At 38.5% G+C, this 13,419-nt stretch overlaps 1 protein-coding gene across 1 annotated transcript in view; it reads left to right on the forward strand.

Annotated features, from left to right (window-relative positions):
• The first annotated feature begins 1,080 nt into the window (after positions 1 to 1,080).
• The window catches only part of PRR5L (proline rich 5 like), a 196,213-nt gene continuing 183,874 nt past the window's right edge, over positions 1,081 to 13,419 (forward strand). The window contains exon 1 of the mRNA XM_049779994.1: positions 1,081 to 1,361. The gene's annotated coding sequence lies outside the window, so the exon portion shown is untranslated. The remainder of the gene's footprint in view (positions 1,362 to 13,419) is intronic.

The following is a 13,419-nucleotide window of genomic DNA, read 5'->3' on the forward strand; positions in this document are numbered from 1 at the left end:
TGGCTATGGGCTCAGAAATTGCTCCTGGCTTGGAGGACCATAGGGACCCCAGGGGATTGAACTGCGGTCTGTCCTAGGTTAGCACTGCAAGACGCCCTACTGCTTACACCACTGCTCCGGCCCCAGGAGCCTTTTATTTGGTGAGTGCGTGTGTGTGTGTGTGTGTGTGTGTGTGTGTGTGTGTGTGTGTGTATCTTTGTTATATAATTCATTCTCAGGACCGGAGAGATAGCACAACGGTAGAGTGTTTGCCTTGCATACAGCCGACCCAGGATGGAAGGTGGTTCGAATCCTGGCATCCCATATGGTCCCTTGTGTCTGCCAGGAGCAATTTCTGAACACAGAGCCAGGAGTAACCCCTGAGCGTCACCGGGTATGACCCAAAAACCAAAAAAGAAATTCATTATCATTTAAATTTTTTATGTCTTCAATAAGATATAATTCACATGAACAATTTACCCATCTGGTAGGAAAATGAAAACTCAGAGAAAAACCTTATTGCAATCTATGTATCATACTGACAGAACTTGGATTTGAGACTCAAATGAGATCAGCAATGAAACTTGCTCACAGGACAGTTTCTAGAGCATTATGGGGACTCCACAGAGTCCAACTGGCCTCATCAACTTCTGTTAATACGTTCCATGGCTGGGCAGTTGTCCCAACCAGGTGGAAGTAGTAAATGCTATCTAGGTTTGGAGAGTTGATATATTTGTTTCTTTTCAGTTTTAACTTGTGATTCTCTGACACTGACAAGAAAAAAGAGGAGTATAGAGAAATATTTGGAGGCTTTGCCATGCCCAAAAGACTGGTTTACTCCTGGGCGATGAACCCTCTCTACAATATGAACACCATGGCTGGGAGCCCAAAGTTCCTTTCCCAACTCAGACCCACCTGCTGGGTCTGATGAGGGACATTCAGAGCGCATCAGACCCAGGCAAGCAACCATGGCCTCATTTCTCATCCTCGATCCCCACGCGCCACAAAAAGAAGCTGCTAACACATAGCATTGTCCTCATACACAAGGCCCCTTTGTTTCCCAGATACACGGAGTAGCGGGACTGTCATAATGGCCTTGAATGGCACTTTTCTCTCCTTTCTCCTACGTTGCACTTGTTTTTGTTCAGTTTGGGAATCGTCTAAACAATGATTTCCGGCAGCGTAGGGGGGGACTAGCTTTTTATCTGTTCTGCCTGCTTCTCCATCAGTCCTCAGGCCCCAGGCCCTGGGGAGCTGAGTGGGAGCCAGGTCTAGAGAGAGCTGGACCCACAGACATCTCACCCTAGCAGAAGGATGAGGAAAGCTGGGACCTCATCTTTCACTGTACAGCTGGACCTGCCATGGACAAAGAACCAGTGCAAGTAACACAGGAGAGAGGCTGAGAGATACTGGTGAGAAGTGAAGGTGGGAGGACAGGTTCGAGCATGGGATGGCTTTTTAGGAGATTCAAAACATCTTCTTTACTCAAGAGTTCTTTGCCATTGGTAAGGTAGTAAAAACAAATGAGGTCAAGACCAGAAGCTTCTCACTCTGATCTCTGTTCAATGCTTCTGATGTCTTTTGATGTCAGGTAGGTTTGCTGCAATGATCGTTCTCTTAACAACAGCTGCCATTGTTGTATTCATATATGCATCATATTTTGAAAGACATATTACTTTGTCTCCTTCCATCTTGCTAGCGATAATAAAATGTGCTTCTCATTCCAGCTTGCTCCGAATGCAGGCAGTGTCTTTTAGAATCTGTGTTTTCTACACAATGCTTCCTACATTATAATAATTTGAGGTTAGCACCATTTTCATCTTGAGAGATTGATGTATAGTAGAACTATGGATGTTGAATCATTCCCTTGTGTCAGGCATTGTTTTAAGAGTTCGCATCTGTTTTCTCATTTACTCCATATAGTAACCCTACTGGATGACATTTTTATTACGTCTATTTTGTAGATGACATTGTAGAACAGAGAGATTAAGTAATTCACCTAAGGCCACACAGCTATCAAGTAGTGGAAAGTAAGATTTAACTCACTTCTTTCTGGAGTAGTAAGTGACTCTAAAGTTTCCAAGTTTTGTGTCAGTTTAATTTTCTCTGAATCATAGGTATAGAGGGTTGCAAATATCATTTACATTTAAGTTGCAAAATTAGAGAATATTAATTAATGCAGAAACTCTTTTGTTGTTGTTGTTGTGTATTGTTTTTGTTTGATGGGGCAACACCGTGTGGTGCTCATGCTGACTCCTGGCTTTGCTCAGGATTGTTCCTGGTGGATTTAGAGCTACAGGGGAATAGAACCTGAGTTGACTGTGTGCAAGGCAAGTCCCCTACCCACTGTACTATCTCTCTGGTGCAAGAATGTGGAAACTCTTAAATGATTTGTCTGTTGTTAACTTTTTCCATTGATCTAAGGAAATGGAATGGCTCAATAGTGATAGAGAAGGAATTGAGAATGACAATGATTATTAAATGAATTATTAAATTAAATTATTACATTATTAAATTAAATTAAATGATTATTAAATGAATTCCTTTCTAATTTGGCCAGAGACTAGGATAAATTTTCACATATGTAGAACATATATTAAATAGATGGGAATTGTGGATTTATATATATATAAAAGCAACACTAAATATGACTTCCTCTCTCTCTCTCTCTCTCTCTCTCTCTATATATATATATATATATATATAGAGAGAGAGAGAGAGAGAGAGAGGAAGTCATATTTAGTGTTGCTTTTTACTACCCCTAAATCCTTCCTGTGAAGCCTCAACTCTTTCCTTGACCAGGAATGAAAATTAGAATATCTGATTTTCCTACCTTCTGTTTCATGACAACACTAGAATGATTTTCAAGAAACAGGTCTGGTTGATAGATTTACCTGGTTCAACTATTGTTATTTTGGAGTCTATGAAATAATACAGGTTTTCAACTTTGTTCCAACTCAGATTCTTTATCTACCTTCATTTGTTGAATGAACTTAGGAAAAGTGTTTTTGTTAATTTTGTCATTTTCTATTATATGCTTCCTTAGAGCTTCCTAAGGATTCTGACTCCTGGTAGGGAGAGGAGAAAGGAGGGGTGCAGAAAGTTTTTGGACTGTTAATATTGTAAACTGATATCCTGGCTTTAGGCACTACTTCTCTAAACATGATTATCTTTTTTGGCACAATATTGAGAATATTTCATAGAACACCCTCCTTTTTATCTATGGGGGCCTCTAAGTGCTAGCCAGTCCATCTCTCTTGTCTCCTGGATTTGTTTCTTAGGTTTGATCCAGAAGATATGAGCCCTTAAAGATGCCCATACTCCAGGGTAGAAGAGTGTCTGAGAGTTGGGAAATTGGAAGCTGGGGAACTTTTAATGCTCACTCCCAAATTCCTCCTCTGTATATTCACTGCTTTCTCATGCAAACCTCCCTTGGGGGCTAGAGGAGGTCAAATAAAAGGACATGAGATTCTTTCCTAAATCCTGATGCTCACTTTGGAATGTACCATCTAGTTTTCATGGCTCCAGCATATAGACTAAATGAGGCTTTTTCCTCTTCACACTTATCTCATCTCACTTGCCTAACAGTCCCTATGGACAGCGTCAGGGACTGACATGCTTTGCACATTTGAGACTCTGGGTTTCATCTTCCACTTTATTCTTCCTCCATGCTCCCCCCCCAATAATTCTATGGAAAGATCATATCACATATAGTTAAAGGAGAAAAATCTAAAACCCACAGAGGCTGAGGAACACACTAAGATTCTGTGGTGAAGGAGGAAGAAGACAGAGAGGCCAAGGTTAACTTATTACCCATTTCACTCTCACTTCTCCAGCCTTCACCACTCAGGCTTCTTAGGGTATTAGTCTGTTGGATTTTGTTCTGTGCTAGTTGAAATACCCATAATATTGCATTATTAAAATGGGTTAATATCCTTAACTTTTAGCACTGTGATCTTCAATTACAACATGGTGCTGTTTCATATGTCTAGAAAGGTTGAAAACCACTAGTCCATTATGGTGGTGATAACTGCTATTCTATGGACTGGTGTGTAAGCAAGGTGTTAAAGGGTTGGAGAATATTCATTCAATAGAATGTTAAGAAGCTCCAGACTAGAGAAATAGTACAGGGGTTAAGATAAATGCCTTGCCTGTTTTTGACTTTGGTTTGATTCCTAGTTCCACACGATCCCTTGAACATTTCAGGGTGCAGATCTGAAGGGCTCCCAACACAATAGATGTGGGCTATGGAGGCCATGAGCACTATCAGAGTGTCCCAGATAATCCACTTGATTGCAGAACCTGAGTAGAAATATATCCTAGGACACTTACAGCAAACTGCAGGGTATGTTGGCTGAGACTTACTATGAGGGGCCAACTGGAACTCTGAGCAATGCTTGGGCTGCCACCTTCAAAAAACAAAGAAACAAATGAAAAAAGATAAACAGTTCCTCCCTGTGCTCCAATTGTGTGCAGATACTGGAGCCAGGGGAAGCCAGCACATCTGAACACTCTTGGCATGATCTGAAAGGAACCTCATGTACCAGTGAGATCTCAGTTTGAACCCAATCCTCCCCAACATAACTTATTAATAGAATAAGGGCTTAGATGTGGAATATTTTTCTGGATAGAATTGCATATAACATCTTATCAAACATTCAAACAATAACAAACATGTTCTCATATTCTCTTAAAAAATACCAAACATAGTTTATGAGACCAACATAATACTAATATCAAAATCAGAAAATAACCTTGCAAATAAAGAGAACCACAGGCCAATATCTCTGATAAAGGCATGCAAGATTCTCCAAAAATACTAGCAAATCGAATCTAACAATATATCAATACATCACAATTAAGTGGGATTTATTCTAGGGATTCAAAGATGGCTACACATACAGAAATAAATCACTGTGACACATTATGTCAATTGAATTAAGGCAAAAAATTTGTGATACTATCAACTGATACTGAGTAAACATTTGATCATACTCAGTACCCATTTATGACATGAATTCTCAAAAAAATATAAATAAAAGGAACATAGACCATCAAAATAAAGACCATACACTGTAAACCTATAGTACACCTTGCTCAATGATAGATAATTGAAAAAATTTAATTAGGAGCAAGACAAGGTTGTTGATATTAATTACTTGCATTTAATTTATTATTAGAATACTAGCTAGAGTAATTAGACAACAACAAGAAATAAAAAAAACTAAACTGAATAAAAAGTGAAACTATCAGTATTTTTATATTATACCATAATATATAGAAAACTAAAAACTCCATTAAAAAGCTATTAAAGAAAAATTAATGAATACAGTAACTGGTTACAAAATTAACATACAAAAATCTTTTGCATTATTAGATGCAAAAATTAGAAACAGAAACAAAAGCAATCTCATTTACACTTGCATTTAAAAGCATGAAATGCTTCAATAAATTTAACACAGGAAGGGAAAGACCTAGATATTAAAAATTTGCAAGACACTGATAAAAACACTAACAGAGGAGCAGGAGTGAGAGCACAGCTGGTAGGGCATTTATTGTGTTCCCCAGTATCCCATATGGTTACCCAAGCCTGTCATGAGCAATTTCTGAGCACAGAACCAGGAGTATCCCCTGAGCACTGCTGAGTGTGGCACTGAAACAAAACAAAAATACACTAAGAGTTTAACTTATGTGTGCAAAATAAGGATTAAAAAGTGATGTTAATCACGTCTATTTAATTTATGAGACTAATATGATGAGAGGGCTGGAGATATAGTATAGCAAGCAAGGCTATCACATTGCATGCTGTAAATATCTAATATCTCATATAGTTTATTTGAGACTTTCAGTAATAATACTTGAGCAGAGAGCGAGGCATAATCCCTGAGAACAGCTGGGTGTGGCCCCAAAATCAAAAGAAAACTGATGAAAAGAAAAGAAATGAATTAATAAGCTGATGGTCTTGATCAAAGATCTAAAATTACTTGGGGGATTATGATGGGAGGTGCAAGGTAGCTGCTGAACTTGGAAAAAATAATTGACATTCTTAATGTTACTTTATTATATGTTTACATTTAATTGCCTAGAATTTTACACTGAGTGAAAATGTAAATTTCTTTAAAAATATGTACTCCAAGATATATAAAGAATGATATCCTTTGAAAAAATTGCAAATGGGGTGGGAGAAGGGGGAAAAAACTTTAGCCTTTAATGATTAGCTTTCTAGAATTTTAATTTCCAGTATAATAATTTTCTTCATAGGACTAACCACGATTGCCATTTCAAAATGTACTACTAAAGGGACATAAGCATATTAAAAAAAAAAAAGAAGTTCATGAAAAAAAAAAGAAGTGCATGAAAAAGTATTGTATTCTGAAAATCTTATGTGAAGATAAAAGAGCATTATCATCTTGTCTTCTGCATCCTAGGAGATGCTTATTTATTCCTAAGAAGAATTTTTGTTGAAGTTTTATAATATTCTCTTCAAATCTTCAATGCCCATGCCTGCAGCCACTTGTCGGTACCACTATGGGAAAGAGATGATGATGGTATGACAGCAAGGGGCTAGTCTGGCTTGGTTTGAGGACTCCCAGGAACCCTTGGACTCGGGTCGTAGCTATCTTGGGACAGGGAGAAGAGACCTCTGCTTTGCTCACTACTCAGCTATGGTGGTAGGAACTCCAAGACTACCTCTAAGGCATTTATACCCTACTCCAGGGTAGGGTTGGCAATTGAAAGGGCCCTGCCAAGAGTGTTGTCTGTGTTTCTCCAGCTTCTCTGTTGGAGCCAGGCTTTTAAAGGAGAGCACTTTAGGAAAAAGCTGTGAAGTCAGCAGAAAGTGTTTGATTTTAGAGGATTTCCATTGGCCCTCAAACAAGAGGGATTACACAATGATCCTCAAACTACAGCCCTTGGGCCACATATTGTATTTATTCCCATTTTGTTTCTTCACTTCTAAATAAGATATATGCAGTGTGCATAGAAATTTGTTCATAATTTTTGTTTTTACTATAATATGGCCCTCCAACAGTCTGAAGGACAGTGAACTGGCCCCCTGTTTAAAAAGTTTGAGGACAGAGTCAGGATAGAAAGGCTGTCAAACAGGATGAAGGGCTGTCAAACTAGTTCTGGAGGCTGGAGAGTGAGGTTGGGTACTGGGGGTACACAAAAGGCTTTTTAGAGAAGTGACCCAAATGGGTTTTTGTTTTTGGGAGGAATCAGAACAGAACATCAGAGTCGGGAATGTGTGACCTTTTGGGCTACTACTCGGGAAGGAAGTGACACATCAGAAGTCAGAGACTGGAAGTCAGACACTGGACAATGGAAGTCAGAAGCCAAGCTGGGTTCTCAGATCTCAACCTTGACATAGGAAGGTGCTAGGTGCTTTCTTTTAAAAGTATGGGAGTCAGCTGGGTATCATTCATCTAGGGAAGCTGGAATGCCCCTCTGGTTTCTGACTTGGCCCACTGCTTCAAGGGACTGTGTGTGCATTTGCATGTAGAACTGGGCTGGGATATGGAGACCTTTCTCTATTTTTGCAGTAATTACCCTGGGTTGTTCTTTCATTTAGTAAATACTCTCTTTGGCTTATTATGAGCTGAATACTGGAGAAAGAGACAAAGGGGGAGAGATTCAATTCTCAGAGCTCACAGCTTGGAGCTTGGGAAATTACAATTCTAATACAGTGTGATACAAAGACTGTTAAAGAAAATTGGGATGGCTGGGGAAATTTGGATAAAGGCCAAGTATTTAGTGATCTTGAGAAATTTTAGGTGTATTAATGATATTATGTTTAAGGTAGGAGGGTGTCTCTAACTATTTTGTTTTCTTTTTTTGAGATGCAACTTAAGCTATTGAGGATAAAAAATCAAATTAATAAAGCACTTGGCACAAAAGAGCTGGAACTTCCAGCTCACCTCAGGAAGCTCACCACAAAGAGTGATGAGTTTAGTTAGAGAAATAACTACATTTTGAACTGTCCTAATAATGAGAATGTATGAGGGAAATGGAGAGCCTGTTTAGAGTACAGGCAGGGGTCGGGTGGGGAGGAGGGAGACTTGGGACATTGGTGATGGGAATGTTGCACTGGTGATGGGTGGTGTTCTTTACATGACTGAAACCCAAACACAATCATGTATGTAATCAAGGTGTTTAAATAAAAAAAAATAAAGCACTTGGAAACAAGATGACAGAGAGTGAGTGAGAGAGCTTGAGTTCAACTTTGGTGAATTACTACCAATTATCAGGGGGTATATAAGAGTTCATTGTGAAATTATACTATTCCTTTTGCTTTTTCCTGTGACATCATTCATAGTGACCATTGGAAAGTACAAAGAAATAGCCTGGGGATGACTCTGAGATATGAGGCTGTAAATTTGATCCCTGGTATCACTCCAATCTAAAAAATGGGACCCTGACTATAAAATAGAGTATAAGATTTTTGATGTACTACAACCAAGTATGTGCATGCATGCACCACAGCAAAACAGTGGGTCTCCCTGGTACCCCACATTGAAACAACATTAACAATGGGAAAGAAAGTGGTGGTTTGAGAAGAGGGTTGAACTTTGTGGAGAGTGTCCAGTCAGAGGGAACAGTATTGAGAAAGCCTAGTTGCTAGATGAACATAAAAACATTTAGTATAAGAGTAGACTGTGAAGCAGGGGCCAGAATGATAGCACAGTGGTAGGGCATTTGCCTTGCATATGGCTGATCCAGGACTGACCTGGGTTCGATCCCCGGTATCCCATATGATCCCCCTAGGCAGGAGCAATTTCTGAGCATATAGCCAGGAGTAACTCCTGACCGTCACCAGGTGTGGCCCAAAAAACAAAACAAAACAAGAGTAGATGTGAAGCAGAAAATAGCCAAGAGGTCAGAAGGAAAAAGTAATGAGATCTTGTCTAATCATGTAAGATGAGTAGGAGAGTTTGGATTGTGTCCTGATTCTAATGTAAGCAGGAAGGCCTTCAAGTCCACAGCTACCATTAGTTATAGGAATAATTATATCTTTACATATAGCTATAGTTATCTATATCAGAATAATATATCTTATTTATATTGCATTTCAGAAGAAGTTGCTAATTGTGAGTTTATTGAGTTTTGGCAATAACTGTTAATAATTATAAGCACTTCATCTACATTTGTTCATAAATACTCATGGTACCTTTCCAAATGATGAAAATTAGTATCTCTGGGCCCGGAGAGATAGCAAAGCGGTGTTTGCCTTGCAAGCAGCCAATCCAGGACCTAAGGTGGTTGGTTTGAATCCCAGTGTCCCATATGGTCCCCCATGCCTGCCAGGAGTTATTTCTGAGCAGACAGCCAGGAGTAACCCCTGGGCACCGCCGGGTGTGGCTCAAAAACCAAAAAAAAAAAAAAAAAAAAAAAAAAAGAAAAAGAAGAAGAAAATTAGTATCTCTGTTTTAGATATGGGACATACCAAATATACAGTGACCTTCTTAGGGTCACAAATTCAATGGAGCCTGGAGTTTCCTGACTTTAAAGCCTATGTTCTGATCATTAGAGACAGAGTCAGAGAATGTGCGGACATTGAAAGAAGGTGTGAGGGGGGGCCACATCATTGTGGGACACATACTTGTTACCCTTTTTCCTTCTTTGCCTGTCCCCTTCCTCTCACCCTGGCTCTGGTAACTTTGAGTTTGCATGCAACTTGGCATTTTCACTGTTCAAATTTTCCTTCAGCTCTTGTAATCTATGTCCTAAGTTCAATGGCAAGGCCAAGTCAAGTCATTACCTTAGTCACTTCTTAAATATCTTCTCCCCAACCCAGGATGCCAGTAGTCTTGTATTGTATGATGTGAAACCCTTTTTAATGGTGTGAAACTCTTCAGAGAGCCCAGTGAGGATGAGTTATATAATTATTGAAGAAAAATACTTGTCCATGCACTGCTAATAAGCATATTGATTTTTAAGGCCTTCTCAAGCAAAAAAGATTCCCTGCTGGCAATTGACTACTGGATTCCTGTTAATAGGAAGAGTGGCTTATGGAGCCATGGGGTACCTAACAGAGCAGAAAGAGACTGTCTGCCCTTTCAGACCATCCACCAGAGATGACACTCCCTTGAGAGGGAACTATCCTCACTTGCAGTGAGAGGCACTGTGGCCAGGAAAGGACCCTCTGGGCCCTGGGAAGCTGCTGACACCATTTCTCAGATTCATCTCACTTCTCTAAGAACCTTAATCTTCTTGCCAATGGTCCCAAGAGTTTCAAATTAATTTGTTTGTTTGTTTTATATCAAAATGGATACAAATTCAGAGTGAAAGTACAGGGAGTAAGGCACTTTTATGAACTTATACATGTTCTATCTCCAGCATTTCATATAGTCCCCTGAACATTACCAGGAGTAATCCTGGAGCACAGAGCCTGGAGTAAGCCCTGAGCACAGTCAGGTGTGGCCTCCCAAACTCAAACCCAACAAAAATGATAATGAATACAGAAAGGTCATGGATTTGAGGAGTAAAAGCAGAGTTCTTAGATTTCTATCTTCTATGTATCTCTGAAGTTGTTTATTTCACAGCCAACATTTATTTAACTGCTGTCACGACCTACTTCCTAGTCTAGGTGCTGCATGCAAATCTAGTGCACAGAAATAAAAAATACCTCCTCTCCTGGGACTTATTCCCTAGGGAATTTGTGACAAGTTTTGCGTTTACTTTTCCAATCCATACACCTAACTAAACATTAATATTTATATCGGCATGTATCATTTATATTTAGACAGTATCTAGTTCATTAATATATGCATTTTAATATACATACATATTTATATATAATTTGTAGCAATAGTCACTCCATCTTGTATATAGCTAATTTTTATTATTTATATCCACATTTACATTTCATTAATATGTGCAATTTTAGTTATATTGTTTACAGCTGTCCCTATATCTATAACACTCATACCCATATTTATAGAATCACATTATATATGATGATGTAACTGTTTTCTCAGACTAGCAATTTATTAGGAACTTACTCCATATCAGCATAGAGATATTCATTCTTTGATTACTACATGTTGTTTTTCTGTAGAGACAGAGCCTTGATAATAAACTTAAATTTGTTTATAGTGTTTTCTCAGAGGAAAAAAATGTTTTCTGAGGCTAACTTTCTTCTGCTTATCCTTTTGTATACACAAGTATTTATTTAATAATCAACTAAAAAAGGGTAAATTAATATCTGTGCCTCAATTTCCTCACTAACAAAATAAAGAAAATTATAGCTCCTACTTCTATCATTGAGGAAAGGTAAACTAAATAAACGAGATACCACTTCATGTTGGCTGGGTTGATTATAAAGAAAATACAGACAAAGGCTAATGTTGGTTGGAAGTGATAGGAAGACATTGGAATCCCAATTGTTTTTGATGGGATTTGAAAATGGTAAAACTGCTTTGGAAAAAAAAAATTGACAGCTCCTAAAAAATGTTAAACAAAAAGAATCTCTACCTCTTGGACTTACTTTCTAGGGAATTATCATATGATACAACAACTCTCATCTGACATGTAACACTTCAATAAATGAAAACACATTTTCACAAACTTATATACCAAAAAATAATAAATAATTATTTATAATAGATCAATGATAAAAATTATAAGTGTTTTCTGATGAATAGATAGATCATAGTCTATGTATACTATGGAATATAATTTAATATTAATATGTGAAGTACTGAGCATACTTGCTTGCAGGAGGGCTGGGTTCTATGCCTGGCTCCACATGTTCTCCTGGGCACCTCTGGGAATGACCCCAATCCCAGAACCACAAGTAGCCCTCAATCACCACTGATTGTAGTCCCCAAACCAACAACAACAACAAAATATTGATTCCATATTCAGTAGTCCTCAAACTATGACCCGCGGTCCTCATATTGTATTTGTTCCTGTTTTATTTCTTCATTTCAAAATAAGATATATGCAGTGTGCATAGGAATTTGTTCATAGTTTTTATTTTTACTATAATCCGGCCCTCCAATGGTCTGAGCAACAGTGATCTGGCCCCCTGTTTAAAAATTTTGAGGACCACTGATTCATGTTATAACATGAATCCATCTAGAAAACATTATGTTAACGGGAGGCAGTCAGCCACAAAAGATGACTCATTATAATTTCATTTATATAAAATGTGAAGCACTCAGCATAAGCAAATCCAGGAAAGATTGGTTGTAGGTGCAATGAAAGGTGGGAATGGGGGATTGAGGTCATGATCAATGACTGCTTTTGGACAGAGGGTTTCTTTCAAGGATGAGAAGAATATTGCGAAATTGTGGTAATGGTTGCACAAATCTGTTAATATGCTAAGTACCATTAAATTGTAAACTTTGAATAGTCAGAGTGTTGAATAAAATAATAAAAAGGCCCTTTGGATGGGGCTGGATGATTATGGGATAAATGGAGGGGCCTTTCTCTGCCATCCCAGAACACATGGCTCCAACTCCCTCTAGCCTGCGGGTCTGCAAGTTCAGGTGAGCTGCAAGGCAATCATCCACAGACAGGTTCCAAGAAATATCAGCTTTATTTATGCCCTAGCCAACATGTGTGGCCTATCATAATCATTTATGCTGGATTCCTATTAAGCCCTGCATTGTACCTTGTCCCTCAGTCATCTCCTACTGTTTCCTCCTCCATCCTGCATCCATGCAAATCCCACTTTTGCCCCTGAGACCAAACCTTTTGTAACCTTCCCAAGACCCCTCCCAGAAATGGAAGGATCTTTCTTGTAGGTAAGGTTACATGAAGAATGCAGGGTGGGGTTACACAGAGCAATAGTACAATGGGTAGGGCATTTGCCTTGCACATAGTTGACTCAGGTTCTATCTCTGGCATCCTATAAGATCCTCCAAGCTTGCCAGGAGTAATTTCTGAGCACAGAGCCAAGAGTAACCCCTGAGAACCACCAGTGTGGTCCAAAAACAAAAACAAAACAAAAACGAAAACAAAACACAGAAATTTGTACACTCAGAGCTGGTAAATTTTATGACATGAGAGTTGTATCTCAACAAAACTACTATTTTAAAGACAACAATAACTCTACCATGAGTTGTGAAGATTAACTGTGCAGCATAAGTATGGGTAGGTCAAATCCAGCATTCTGTACACTACAAAATTACTCTTCATGCTGGAGAATAGATTTCTAGATACAGAATTGCTTGGTCAAATGGATTGTACATTTTCTTTTTATTTGAATTTTTTCATTTTCAAAATTTCTGCAAAGTTGCCCTCCAAAAATAGTCTTCACTAATTCACCCTGAAAAGTGTGTGCAAGGATAACACCTGGTGAACATACACTTGCTTCCTTTGCATGATGGGCTTGCATGTACATTTTTAAATATTGTTTAAATGTGTTTTTCATATTTTAAAAATAATAATTAAATCTCTCAGGAGTATAAACTAAAAGCAACTCCCTATCTACTC

The sequence above is a fragment of the Suncus etruscus genome, chromosome 9 (assembly GCF_024139225.1).
Source record: "Suncus etruscus isolate mSunEtr1 chromosome 9, mSunEtr1.pri.cur, whole genome shotgun sequence".
NCBI lineage: Eukaryota > Metazoa > Chordata > Mammalia > Eulipotyphla > Soricidae > Suncus > Suncus etruscus.